Source organism: Schistocerca nitens, chromosome 3 (genome assembly GCF_023898315.1).
Source record: "Schistocerca nitens isolate TAMUIC-IGC-003100 chromosome 3, iqSchNite1.1, whole genome shotgun sequence".
Lineage (NCBI taxonomy): Eukaryota > Metazoa > Arthropoda > Insecta > Orthoptera > Acrididae > Schistocerca > Schistocerca nitens.
The window spans coordinates 295,030,401-295,043,551 of NC_064616.1; the positions used below are offsets into that span (position 1 = coordinate 295,030,401).

At 45.9% G+C, this 13,151-nt stretch overlaps 1 protein-coding gene across 1 annotated transcript in view; it reads left to right on the forward strand.

Annotated features, from left to right (window-relative positions):
- Nucleotides 1-13,151, forward strand: part of LOC126249194 (KICSTOR complex protein SZT2-like) — a 706,154-nt gene that overhangs the window by 156,772 nt on the left and 536,231 nt on the right. The window lies entirely within an intron of this gene.

A 13,151-nucleotide genomic window follows, 5' to 3' on the forward strand; every position in this document is an offset into this window, starting at 1 on the left:
ACTCTTCTGGGCGCCCTAGCAGATGGGCTATGAATAAGGCTGACTGGGACTTGTTCTCCTCCACTGCCGCTTTTGCGCCTCTCTCTACTGATGACATTGATGCGGTGGTTCAATCGGTCACCACCGGCATCGTTACTGCCGCCGAATCAGCCATTCCCCGTTCCTGTGGGTCCCCTCGGCGGCGGACTGTGCCTTGGTGGTCGCCTGAGATCGCTGAAGCGATTAAAGATCGCCGGCGGGCGCTCCAGCGTCACAAGCGACATCCCTCCATCGACCACCTTATCGCCTTCAAACGGCTGCGTGCGCGGGCCCGCCTCCTTATCCGCCAAGGCAAGAAGGAGTGCTGGGAGCGGTATGCATCCACCATTGGCCTCCATGTCACTCCATCGCAGGTCTGGGCCAAGATTCGACGCGTCTACGGCTATCGGCCACCTGTCAGCGTCCCTGCGCTCTCACTGAATGGAGCAGTTTGTACTGACTCCGACGTCATTGCAAATCGCTTAGCAGAGCATTTTGCTATGAGTTCCGCTTCTGCGAATTACCCCCAGGCCTTCCGCTCCATTAAAGGGTGGATGGAACGTCGGAGCCTTTCGTTTCGCACCAACCACCCAGAATCTTACAATGCTCCATTTAGTGAGTGGGAATTTCGCAGTGCCCTCGCTGCTTGCCCTGATACCGCTCCTGGGCCAGATGGCATCCACTGTCAGATGCTGAAACACCTTTCAGTGGACTGCCAGCGGCGCCTTCTCGCTCTTTACAACCGTCTTTGGGTCGAGGGGGAGTTTCCGTCGCAATGGCGGGAAGGCACTGTCATCCCCGTTTTGAAACCTGGTAAGAACCCTCTGGAGGTGGACAGCTACCGTCCCATTAGCCTCACCAACGTTCTTTGCAAGTTGCTTGAACGGATGGTGAGCCGGCGCTTGAATTGGGTACTGGAGTCTCGGGGCCTTCTGGCTCTGTCCCAGGGTGGGTTCCGTAAAGGCCGCTCCGCCACCGACAATCTGGTGAGCCTGGAGTCGGCCATCCGTACTGCCTTTGCCCGCCGTCAGCACCTGGTCGCTGTCTTTTTCGACATGCGGAAGGCGTACGATACGACATGGCGTCATCACATCCTTTCTACGCTTCATGGATGGGGTCTTCGGGGTCCTCTGCCGATTTTTATCCGCAATTTTCTGTCGTGTCGTACCTTCCGCGTGCAAGTCGCGGCCTCGGTTAGTCCCTCCCACGTCCAGGAGAACGGTGTGCCACAGGGTTCTGTTTTAAGTGTCTGTCTGTTTTTAATAGCCATTAACGGGCTTGCTGCGGCCGTGGGAAATTCTGTCTCCGCTTCCCTGTATGCTGACAACTTTTGCCTTTACTACAGCTCTACTGGCATTGCAGCTGTTGAACGTCAGCTACAGGGCGCTATCCGCAAGGCGCAGTCTTGGGCTGTAGCGCATGGGTTTCAGTTTTCGGCAGCCAAGACCCGCGTTATGCATTTCTGCCGGCGCCGAACAGTCCATCCTGAGCCGCGGCTTTATCTTGCCGACGAACTGCTTGCTGTGGTGGGGACCCACAGGTTTTTGGGGGTGGTTTTCGATGCCCGGTTGACTTGGCTGCCTCATATCCGGCGGCTCAAACAGGCGTGTTGGCGGCATCTCAATGCACTGCGATGTTTGAGCCACACCCGCTGGGGCGCCGACCGCTCTACCCTGTTACGGCTCTACCAGGCGTTAATCCAGTCCCGCCTGGATTATGGGTGCCTGGCCTATGGCTCAGCATCCCCGTCTGCGTTGCAGGTGCTGGACCCAATTCTCCACAGCGGGATACGCCTTGCCACTGGTGCTTTCCGCACCAGCCCTGTGGACAGCGTAATAGTGGAGGCAGGTGTACCTCCACTGCGGTTCCGACGCCAACGTTTGCTGGCCGCTTATACTGCCCATGTTCTAAGCTCGCCCGGGCATCCTAACTATCGTCTCCTGTTCCCGCGATCGGTCGTCCATCTGCCAGAGCGCCGGCCCCGGTCGGGTTGTCCGATCGCCATACGCGTTAAGGAGCTTCTCTCCGGGCTTGGATTTTTCCCTGTTCCACCTCCTTTCCGGGCCACTTTGCGTACACCCCCATGGTGTTGTCCTCGCCCTTGCCTTCGGCTCGACTTGGCACAGGGCTCGAAGGACTCGGTCCCTCCAGAGGCCTTCCGCCGCCGCTTTTCTTCCATCCTGGCCACGTATGAGGGCTCTGGAATTGTTTACACCGACGGTTCGATGGTTGCTGGTCGTGTTGGGTATGCGCTAACTCTAGGGGACCATTCCAAACAACGTTCCTTGCCGGATGGCTGCAGCGTTTACACTGCTGAGCTGGTCGCCATCTTTCGTGCCCTAGAGTATATCCGCTCCTGCTCAGGTGAGTCCTTCGTTATCTGTAGCGATTCCCTGAGCAGTTTACGAGCTCTCGACCAGTGTTTTCCTCGTTCCCGTCTGGTGATGGCTATCCATGAGTCCCTGCATACTCTTGCGCGTTGCGGCCGCTCCGCGGTCTTCGTGTGGACCCCAGGCCATGTTGGGATCCCCGGCAACGAAAATGTTGACCGGCTGGCGAAAGAGGCGATTAGTGCCCCATCTCTGGACGTTGGCCTCCCGGAGACAGATTTGCGAGCGTTCCTGCGCCGCAAAATTCTGGACCTTTGGGACACTGAATGGCGCGCCCTGCCCATGCCCAACAAACTTCGGGCCATCAAGGGGGCTACCGGTGTGTGGCGCTCCTCCTTGCGGGTCTCTCGCAAGGAGTCTGTTGTCCTCTGCCGGCTGCGCATTGGGCACACGTGGCTGACACACGGACACTTATTGCGACGAGAGGACCCACCTTTATGTCGCTGCGGCTCCATTTTGACGGCGGTCCACATTTTATTGGACTGTCCACTTTTAGCTGTGCTCAGGCAGTCGTTCGCACTGCCTGACACGCTCCCTGCCCTTTTAACAGATGACTCGGCTATGGCTGACTTAGTTTTAAGTTTTATTCGGGCAGGGGGCTTTTATCATTTAATCTGAGTGTTTCTATTTTATCTTATTGTTTTGTGTTGATTCTGGCCTTTGGCCTCCGGTTTTAAACTGACTTTTTAATGTGTTTCAAGTGGTTGGTTTTTCCTTTTTTATTTCTCTGGTCGGCCAACCACCGTCACACTCTGTGTGCTTTTAGTTCGTTTTGTCTGGTCTTTGTCTCAGTTTCTCTTGTTCTGTGTCGTCTGTGCTCTATTCTGTTACAAGTTTTTTATTCTCTGTGGGTGTTTTTTTAGTACTTGGACTAAGGGACCGATGACCGTAGCAGTCTGGTCCCTTTCATCCCCCAAACCAACCAACCACACAGGGCCAACACCCGGCATCATGGTGTGGGGAGCGATCTCCTACACTGGCCGTACACCACTGGTGATCATTGAGGGGACACTGAATAGTGCACGGTACATCCAAACCGTCATCGAACCCATCGTTCTACCATTCCTAGACCGGCAAGGGACCTTGCTGTTCCAACAGGACAATGCACGTCCGCATGTATCCCGTGCCACCCAACATGCTCTAGAAGGTGTAAGTCAACTACCCTGGCCAGCAAGATCTCCGGATCTGTCCCTCATTGAGCATGTTTGGGACTGGATGAAGCGTCGTCTCACGCGGTCTGCACGTCCAGCACGAACGCTGGTCCAACTGAGGCGCCAGGTGGAAATGGCATGGCAAGCCGTTCCACAGGACTACATCCAGCATCTCTACGATCGTCTCCATGGGAGAATAGCAGCCTGCATTGCTGCGAAAGGTGGATATACACTGTACTAGTGCCGACATTGTGCATGCTCTGTTGCCTGTGTCTATGTGCCTGTGGTTCTGTCAGTGTGATCATGTGATGTATCTGACCCCAGGAATGTGTCAATAAAGTTTCCCCTTCCTGGGACAATGAATTCACGGTGTTCTTATTTCAATTTCCAGGAGTGTAGTTGGTCATAGTGACCACAAGGGAAATTGTAGGATTAGAGTCAGTTGGCATTGGGAAAGGTAGTGTTCAGAAGTGGCAAGACCATGGGTATTGGGGATGTTAATATACAGGGAGGTGCCATCAACAATGACAAGCAGGGCATCATGTGGTATGTAGGAGGGTAGGCTACTAGTAATAGGCTGAAGGTGTTCGTCTACAAGAGTAGATATACTGTCTGTGGGGGCACAGTAACTGGCTGCAATGTGGCATCCTAGGTGGTTGAGTTGGGTTTATGGGCTCTAGGTAGCATATGGAAGGTAGGTGTGTGGGGAGTGGTAGGGGTAAGGGGGAGAGAGAGAGAGAGAGAGAGAGAGAGAGAGAGAGAGAGAGAGAGAGAGAGAGACTCAATGGAGAGGTTCTGTGATGAGGCCTAAGCATTTGAGGAAGGACTGGAGATACTGCTGGATTTCAGGAATGGTGTCACTGTGGCTGGGTTTGTAGGTTGATGAATCTGACAGCTAGCAGAATCCCTCCACCGTGTGACCCCTGTGGTTGAAAACCACAGTGGTGGAGCGTTTGTCGGCTAGTAGGATTAGAAGGTTGGGATCAATTTTTAGGTGGTGGATTGTGGTTCCTTCTGTGGATGTAATATTGGTTTACAAATTGAGGGATTTGGGGAATGATGGTGAGACAAGATTTGAGGTTAAAAAATTCTGGAATGTTACCAGGGTGGGTCATGGTTGGATGGAGGTTTGAACTCAGTCACACAGGGTTCAATGTTGGTTTTTGGTTGAGTCTGATCAGTAGGCTTGTGGGGAAAAATTGTCTCAAGTGTAGGGACCAGGAGAAATAGAGGTCTTTAGTAACATGTCCAGCATGACTGAATTTGGGATTGAGGAAAAATGTAAGGCCTTTGGAAATGGCTGATACTTCTGTGGGACTAAGGCTTTTTGAGGATACATTCATGAATGTATTTGTGGTCTGTTAAAGTCGTCTGTGTGGTGGTGGGAGGGAATTTCTCAAGGTGTGGTAAATGTAATAGGCCTGTGAGGCAGGATTTATTGGCCATGAGGGAATGCAGGTGAGGTTTTGAGGCTCCTGTAGAGGTAGTCCAAGGTGGGAGTGGGAAGTGAACGGGTTGGAGAGTTTCTTTGGGCGGCAATGAGTGTGTGCTGCATTAGTTCCTCAAGGGCAAGAGTTTCAGCGTTAGAGATGAGATGCAGAAATTTGGTATTGCAGAGCAGGAGAATTTTACGGATGGGTAGGAGGTAGTGCAAGGAGATTTGGGATTGATTTACATGATTTTGACGGCTTGGTAGGTGAGGTCAGGACTGACAGAATCTGAACAGGTGAAGGTTATTGTGGAAGGAGGGGTTGTAACCAGAAATTGACAATTTGATGGTCAGGCCATTTTGGGGGTTCCATGAGCTAGGTACACAACACAGGAACAGTATGTGGGATTGGGTACTAGTTTGGGTAAGGAAACTGTTCTGTATTGGTGCAGATGAAAGGAGCAAGAATGCATAGTTGAGGATAAGAAATGCTTAAAAATATGTGGACAAGAAACTCATAAATATATGTAAAATTATCTGGCAAAAACTCTCAAAAAGGACAGAACAGATGAAGTATGGGGGAAAAGGTGAAACCTGAGGGAGTAGGACCAATGGTGAAAGGCAAAAGTGAACTAAAAAATGTAAAAACACAATGATAGCAAAGAGAAAAATAAATAAAAAGACGATAGTGATGAGATGCAGATCAATGGCTAGATGTGTCTGAAGAGAGGAGACAGCAGGTGTAAATTGGATTTGGTGAGGTTAATATAAGGGTGTTGGAATAAGAGGAGAGGAAGAGGGTAGGGGGTGTTGGTAAGGTCAAGGTTAAAAACGTTTGTGTGGCACAGAAAAGTAAGGAAAATACACATGAAAATATGTGCTAGTGAGAGAGGAAGTGTGATCAGTGTGAAGGTCTAGAATAAACCATATTGGCAGGAAGAATGTCGGACATGAGATGCAACACCAAGAATCTGCATGGTCACATAGCTGTGTGTTGTGCATGGACGAGATTGTTGATACAGTGTGGCTCAGAAGTCAGAGCGTGTGTGGTTTGGAAGGTGAAAAATGAAACACAGGAAAGTAGAGAAAAAATGACAGACACTGAGTAAAAGAATGCAATACCTACCAATCACCAGCAATACCTCCATTTCGACAACTGCCACACATTCCATACCAAGAAGACCGTTTCATACAGCCTAGGCACCCATGCTCGTCGCATCTGCCGTCAGAACAATGCCTCTCCAAATACACCCACAGTCTCACCAAGGCCTTCACAGATGAAATTATTCATCCAACCTTGTATAGAAACAGATCTCCCAGTCACATTCCACCTCCCACGTATCCACCATCCGGCCACAACTGAGAACTCCCCTCGTGACTGAGTACGACCCACGATTGGAGCAATTGAATCACATACTCCACTAGAGTTTTGACAACCTCTCGTCATGTCCTGAAATGAGGAATATCCTACCCATTATCCTTCCCACCCCTCCCACAGTGGTATTCTGCCACCCACCATAACTATATAGCATCCTCGTCCATCCCTACTCCATCCCTGCTCCAAACCTCTTGCCCCATGGCTAGTATCCCTGCAATAGAAACAGATGCAAGACCTGTCCCTTACATCCTCCCACCACTCCATACTCCATTCAGGTCACAGGAATCACCTATCCCATCAAATGCAGGGCTCACTCGGAAAGCAATAATGCTATTTACAAACTAAGTGCAACCACCATGCTGCTTTTGGCGTGGGCATGACAATCAACAAGCTGTCTGTACGCATGACAAACTGTGGCCCAGAGATAGCTGGACCACCCAGTTGCTGAACATCCTGTCCAACACACTGTGCTTCACTTGAATGACTGCTTGAGAGCCTGGGGCATCAGGATCCTTTGTACCAAACCAGCTTTTCTTAATTCCACAGGTGGGAACTCTCCTTGCAATATATTCAACGTTCTACTAACCCTCTGTGACCTCAATTGTCACTAGTCCCTGTCCTGCACTTACATATCCCCTTCCCTGCGCCCACTCCAGCAAAACACAGCCTTCTATTGCACCAATACACTCAATATTCCTTTTCCCTTTTTATACTTCTCTACATCTCCCTCAACACCTCCCCCCCCCCCCCCCCCTCCAAACCTCCTGACTGCACCTAGCTGCTCTAACCTGTTCCCACTATGTCTCTGCACACACACCCAAGCACCATTACACCTTCCTCAACCCCACCCTGCTATTCCCACCTCCCCTCCCAACACTGCCTCCTTACCCCAACTGCCAGATTGCTGCTCAAATGAGGCGCAGTTATGTCTCAGACCGTCCACAGTGGCCAGGGACAGTGATCATGGGTGTATGAGTTCTTATTGTATGAATATGTGCGTGTTTTCTACTTTAGAAGTAGGCTTTTTGGCCTAAAGCTAAAATGTATAGCAGTCTTTTCATTGTGCCTGTCTGCAACTCAATGTCTCCTCTATATGGTGAGTAGTTACTCCATTCTGGACTTCCCATTGTTTGATTTTTCCTCCTGTTGAATCTTCAGGTATTCAAACTTCAAGGAAAGCTTTCTGCTAAGTTATGTTACACTGAAGATGTAATTTGTAGGACTGAAGATAGAATTTGTGCCTGTTCTTCTTGAAGCATGGTGGGTAGTGTCACCAGATTTTTGACTGAATTAATTTTACCTGTAACCAGTACTGTAATTTATTCTAAGGATATTCAGTGGGATCAGAAGTCTATCAAATCCACCAGATTTTCTCTAAAATATGGTGTATTGGTATATGCTGTATGGACAGAGGCATTATTATACTGATAACAGATCTATGTTGAAGGGACCTGGAGACACTGGTGGGTTTCAGGTAGATTTTACAACAGCAGAACAGAGCTTCTGAAATCAGGTTTTAAACTGAAGAACATTTGCAGTTGCAGTTGTGGATGTGGATTCTGATTATAATTTATTCATTATGAACTGCAGCTTAATACTGAAATTCCAAGAAGGTAGGAAGTAATGGAGTTGGGACCTGTATAAATTGAAAGAATCAGCAGTTTTTGAGAGTTTCAAAGGGAGCATTAGGCAACTATTGACTGAAATGCGAAAGGAATATGATATAAGTACGGAGCTTAAAGAAATGAAATAGTACTGGCAGCAGAGGATCATGTAGGTAAAAAGATAAGGCCTAATGAGCTTAATGCCTCTCCCTTACAGCCATTACCCGTCCCTCTCCAAACCTCTTTCCAGCCCCTGTCTTCCTTACTCCCTTCGTCCACTCCACCCAACACAGCCCCTTATCCACTCCACCTGACACAGCCCCTCATCCCCGTTGAGCTGCAGTGCAAGAACGATGTAGCCATGCACATTTATATGTGTGTGTATTTGTACTCTAGCAGTTCAGAAGGAGGATTTCTCCAAAAGCTCTGCAACATTCTCAGTCTTGTTTCTGTGACCATAGCTGACTCAATGGCTAAATTGCATGGTGGGTTGTTACCTTACTTCTTCCTTTATTAACAAAAATATTCCTTGCATATAAACTAGTCATGATCAGCTCTTGAAAAAATATCTGTTATTAATTATGAAAGCATGCATGGCTCTGTGACAAATAGGTGTCACATATAGGAGAATGAAAGAAATCTGTGGAGAAGAGAGAAGCAACTGTATGAATATCAAATGCTCAGATGGTAAGCCAATAGTAAGTGAAGATTAGAAGGATGAAACTTTGAAGGAATAAAGAGAAGGGCTGATTTTTTATATATATATAAAAAAAAACCATGCGAAGATAATGCTATGGAAAGGGAAGTGGACTTACATGAAGATGAGATGAGAGATTAGATACTACAAGAACAGTTTGATGGACAACTGAAACCCCCAAGTTGAAACAAAACATCTAGCATTGAAGACATTCCCTCAGGATCATTGGGATCCTTGGGAGAACCTGTTATGATAAAACAATTCCGCCAAGGCGTAATATGATCGGACATCAAGAAATATGTAATAATCGGAATTCCAAAGAAGACAGGAATTAACAGGTGTGAATGTTATCAAATTGTTTAAGAAATTATGGTTGCAAAATATTAGCACAAATTATTCACAGAAGAATGGGAAAACCTGTAGAAGTGTATCTGGGAAAGATCAGTTCGGTTACTGGAGAAATAAAGAAATGTATGAGGCAACAACCGATTTTAAAAGATAGACTAAAGGAAGACAAACATAAATTTATAGCATTTTTCAGTTTGGAGTAAGCCTTTTGCGATTTTGACAGGAATACACTTCAAAATTCTGAAGGTAGTGGGAATAAAATACGAGCAGGGAAATATTAACTACAAGCTGTACAGAAACCAGAGTCAAAGGACATGAAAAGAAGACAGTAGTTGAGAAGGGGGTGAGACAGAGTTGCAGCATATCCCTCATGTTATCCAATCATTACATAGAGCAAACAGTAAAGGAAACCACAAGCAATTTGAGAAAGCATTGGAAGTTCAGAAAGAAGGAATAAAATCTGTGATGTTCGCCGATGACACTGTAAAAGGACTTAGAAGTGCAGTTGAGTGGAACAGGTAGTGTCTTGAAAAGAGGCTATAAGAAGAACATCAACAAAAGTAAAACAAGGGTAATGGAATTAAATCGAATTAGATCAGGTGATGCTGAGAGAATTAAATTAGGAAATGAGACACTAAAATTAGTAGACAAGTTTTGCTATTTGGGCACCCAACTAATTGATAATATTTAAATATGAGTGGACATAAAATGCAGACTGTTGACAGCAAGAAAAGCATTTCTGCAAATGAAACATGTATTAGAAATTTAAGTGTCAGAAACCGATTTCTGAAAGCCTTGATCTGAAGTGTAACCTTATACATAAATGAAACTTGGCTGACAAACAGTAGAAATGGGAAGACAATATAAGTTTTCAAGCATGGTGCTACATCAAAAATTAAATGGGTAAATAGGATAACTAGTGATGGGGTACTGAATCAGGAGGGTTGGGGAGGGATAAATTTATGGCACAACGTGACTAAAAGGAGGGATCAGATGATAGGACTCATCCTTATACATCAGAAAATAGTGTGGTACTGGAAGGAAATGTGAGGAGTAAAAGTTACAGAAGAAGATCAAGGCTTGCAGTAATTACATAGGAATGGAAGAGCTTGCACAGGATAGAGCAGATTGGAGAGTTGCAGCAACTAGTATTTGGACTGAAAAGGATAGCAACAACAACAAAGAGTCAATTTCAAAGTGTTGCAGAGTGTGAGTAGCATACTGTTGTGTACAGAGTTTTCATAAATATCTGACTTCATTTTTATATCTAAAAACAAAGATGATGTGACTTACCAAACGAAAGCGCTGGCAGGTCGATAGACACACAAACAAACACAAACATGCACACAAAATTCAAGCTTTCGCAACAAACTGTTGCCTCATCAGGAAAGAGGGAAGGAGAGGGAAAGACGAAAGGATGGGGGTTTTAAGGGAGAGGGTAAGGAGTCATTCCAATCCCGGGAGCGAAAAGACTTACCTTAGGGGGAAAAAAGGACGGGTATACACTCGCGCACACACACACATATCCATCCACACATATACAGACACAAGCAGACATATTTAAAGATGTCTGCTTGTGTCTGTATATGTGTGGATGGATATGTGTGTGTTTGCGAGTGTATACCCATCCTTTTTTCCCCCTAAGGTAAGTCTTTCCGCTCCCGGGATTGGAATGACTCCTTACCCTCTCCCTTAAAACCCACACCCTTTAGTCTTTCCCTCTCCTTCCCTCTTTCCTGATGAGGCAACAGTTTGTTGCGAAAGCTTGAATTTTGTGTGTATGTTTGTGTTTGTGTGTCTATCGACCTGCCAGCGCTTTTGTTTGGTAAGTCACATCATCTTTGTTTTTAGATATATTTTTCCCACGTGGAATGTTTCCCTCTATTATATTAATATCTTCATTTTTACATTGAGCAAAACTAATTGTATAGTCCCCAATCACCTCCACCAAATATGACTGTCACCACTACACATTAAAGTAAATCCTGTTTGTCAGGCATTCACAAAGTCCACTACAATCCCTGTAGTAGTTGAGCAAGTGAAGCAAAAAGAAATTCTGCTAACTAATGCAGAGAACGTCTGCAGTGGCTTAGCAGATATTCATATTCCATCTTTCAGAAAATAAGTACTATAAAGCATCTCTGACAAAGATATGAGTTGTTGACCCCAAATGCCCATAAGGATTTGTTTTTACTTTTTGGGTTGTCCTATCTAGCATCACTTTGTGAAGGCTCCCCATTTCCTGTGGGTTTGTTTGCATTAAATCATCATTACTACCAATTAAGATAATTGAATGATAAACTTTGAAATTTTAAGTTTGTTAGTCCAGCTTCAAACCTTAAAATAACCATCATACAAGGAGTGGACAAAAATATGGAAACATCAAAAACACAATGCTTTACCTTGCCTAATATGGTGTAGGAGACACATTTACATTCAAAACAGCTTCCAGTCATCTCTGAATGGACAAATACATGCCCTGTATGGTTTTCAAGAGAGTCTTATACCATTCGTCCTACAAAATAGTGGCAAGTGCAAGTAACAATGATGGAGGTAGATAGCAATCATGCACCCTTCTGTCCAATATAGACCACAAAGACATAATAATCTGGAGACTGTGGTGGCCAGGGGAGATGCAGCAATACATCGTCGTGCTCACAGAACCAGTCCTGGACAATGCAAGCTGTGTGAACTGGGGCCCTAACACAGCATCACCATTGGTGAATAAACATTGTAACATGAGATGGACCTAACCAGCCAAAATCCATGGAAGTAATGCAACCTTGCAGAGTAACCATGGAGACCAGGGAATACCATGGTATTGCTGCCCAAATCATCACTGAACCTGCACTGTGTTTCACTCTAGGGTTGTAAAATCGGCCAGAAGCTGTAAACAGAGTGCAACATGACTCATCCAACAAAATGACTTTCTTCCATTGCACCATAGTCCAAGTGTAATGGCTTCAGCACCACGCTTTTCTGTTATGGGGATTTGCATCACTAAAGCTGTTTTGGAATTTCAGCTCTCTCCACAATTCCCTGCTTATGGAGTTCCCTTCATGTTGCTTTGGTGCTGACAGAGTTCAAAAGTGTGACATTCAGTTCTGCAGTGACTTTTTCTGCTGTTGTCGTCTTATTTTTTATCACAGTCCTCTTCAGTGATAGTCTGTCATGATCACTCACCACAAAATTTCATATACATTGTGACTTAGCGAATGTTGCGTGGTTCGGATTCACTGATGACATCTTTGTGATCTGGACTGATGGTGAGGGCACCCTATAAACATTCCTTCACAACCTCAACACGCCACGCCCCCCCCCCCCCCCACCCCCTTGGTTCACCTGGTCCTCCTCAACCTTCCACTGTTGACCTCCACCTCGAGGATGGCCAAATCAGTATCTCAGTCCATATCAAACCTACAAACCATAAAAATGGTGACTTAGTGAATCTTCGATATGGTACCTCTTGAAACACAGATCTCTTTGGTTCCCTCAGTTATGGAAGTACCCACCATAAAGGGCACCAACATTTTGCCCACATTCACTTACCTTCAACATAATGCACTCACAACTACACAGAACACTGTGCTGACCGTGACTAACACTTGCCATGCATTGTGCAGGTGCCATTCTTGGTTAAATATTACAATGCAACCTGCAGGCTTGACAGTCACCTGCATTTTATATTCAAGCATAAATTTCTCACTGTGTTTCCATATTTTTGTCCAGCCCCTGTAGCTGCATGTATTGTGTTTTTTTAGCAACTCCATTTGGATGATGGACTGATTCCTGTACAGAGACAATTTTTGTCGTCCTGTGCACAGTTTAAGGTTACATGTCATGTTGATTAGCTTGCCGCACCCATCTGTGATGTATAAATAACACATCAAGCCAAGTAGTGTTCAGCTTTTATAATTGTGTCCTCCCATACTTTTTGTAATACTTGCTGCTACTCTTTGTAAATTACCCACAATAATTAGTTGAATGAACTTCTTACTATAAAACTGTAATAGCAGTTTTGCCTATATTTGTAACTTCAGCAGTTTCAATTTTTGTAAGGTTGTCTGTAAGTAAATTATGGGGAGAAATACACCAATTCATTAACATGTTTAATTTTTGAGTGCCAAGATTCACTT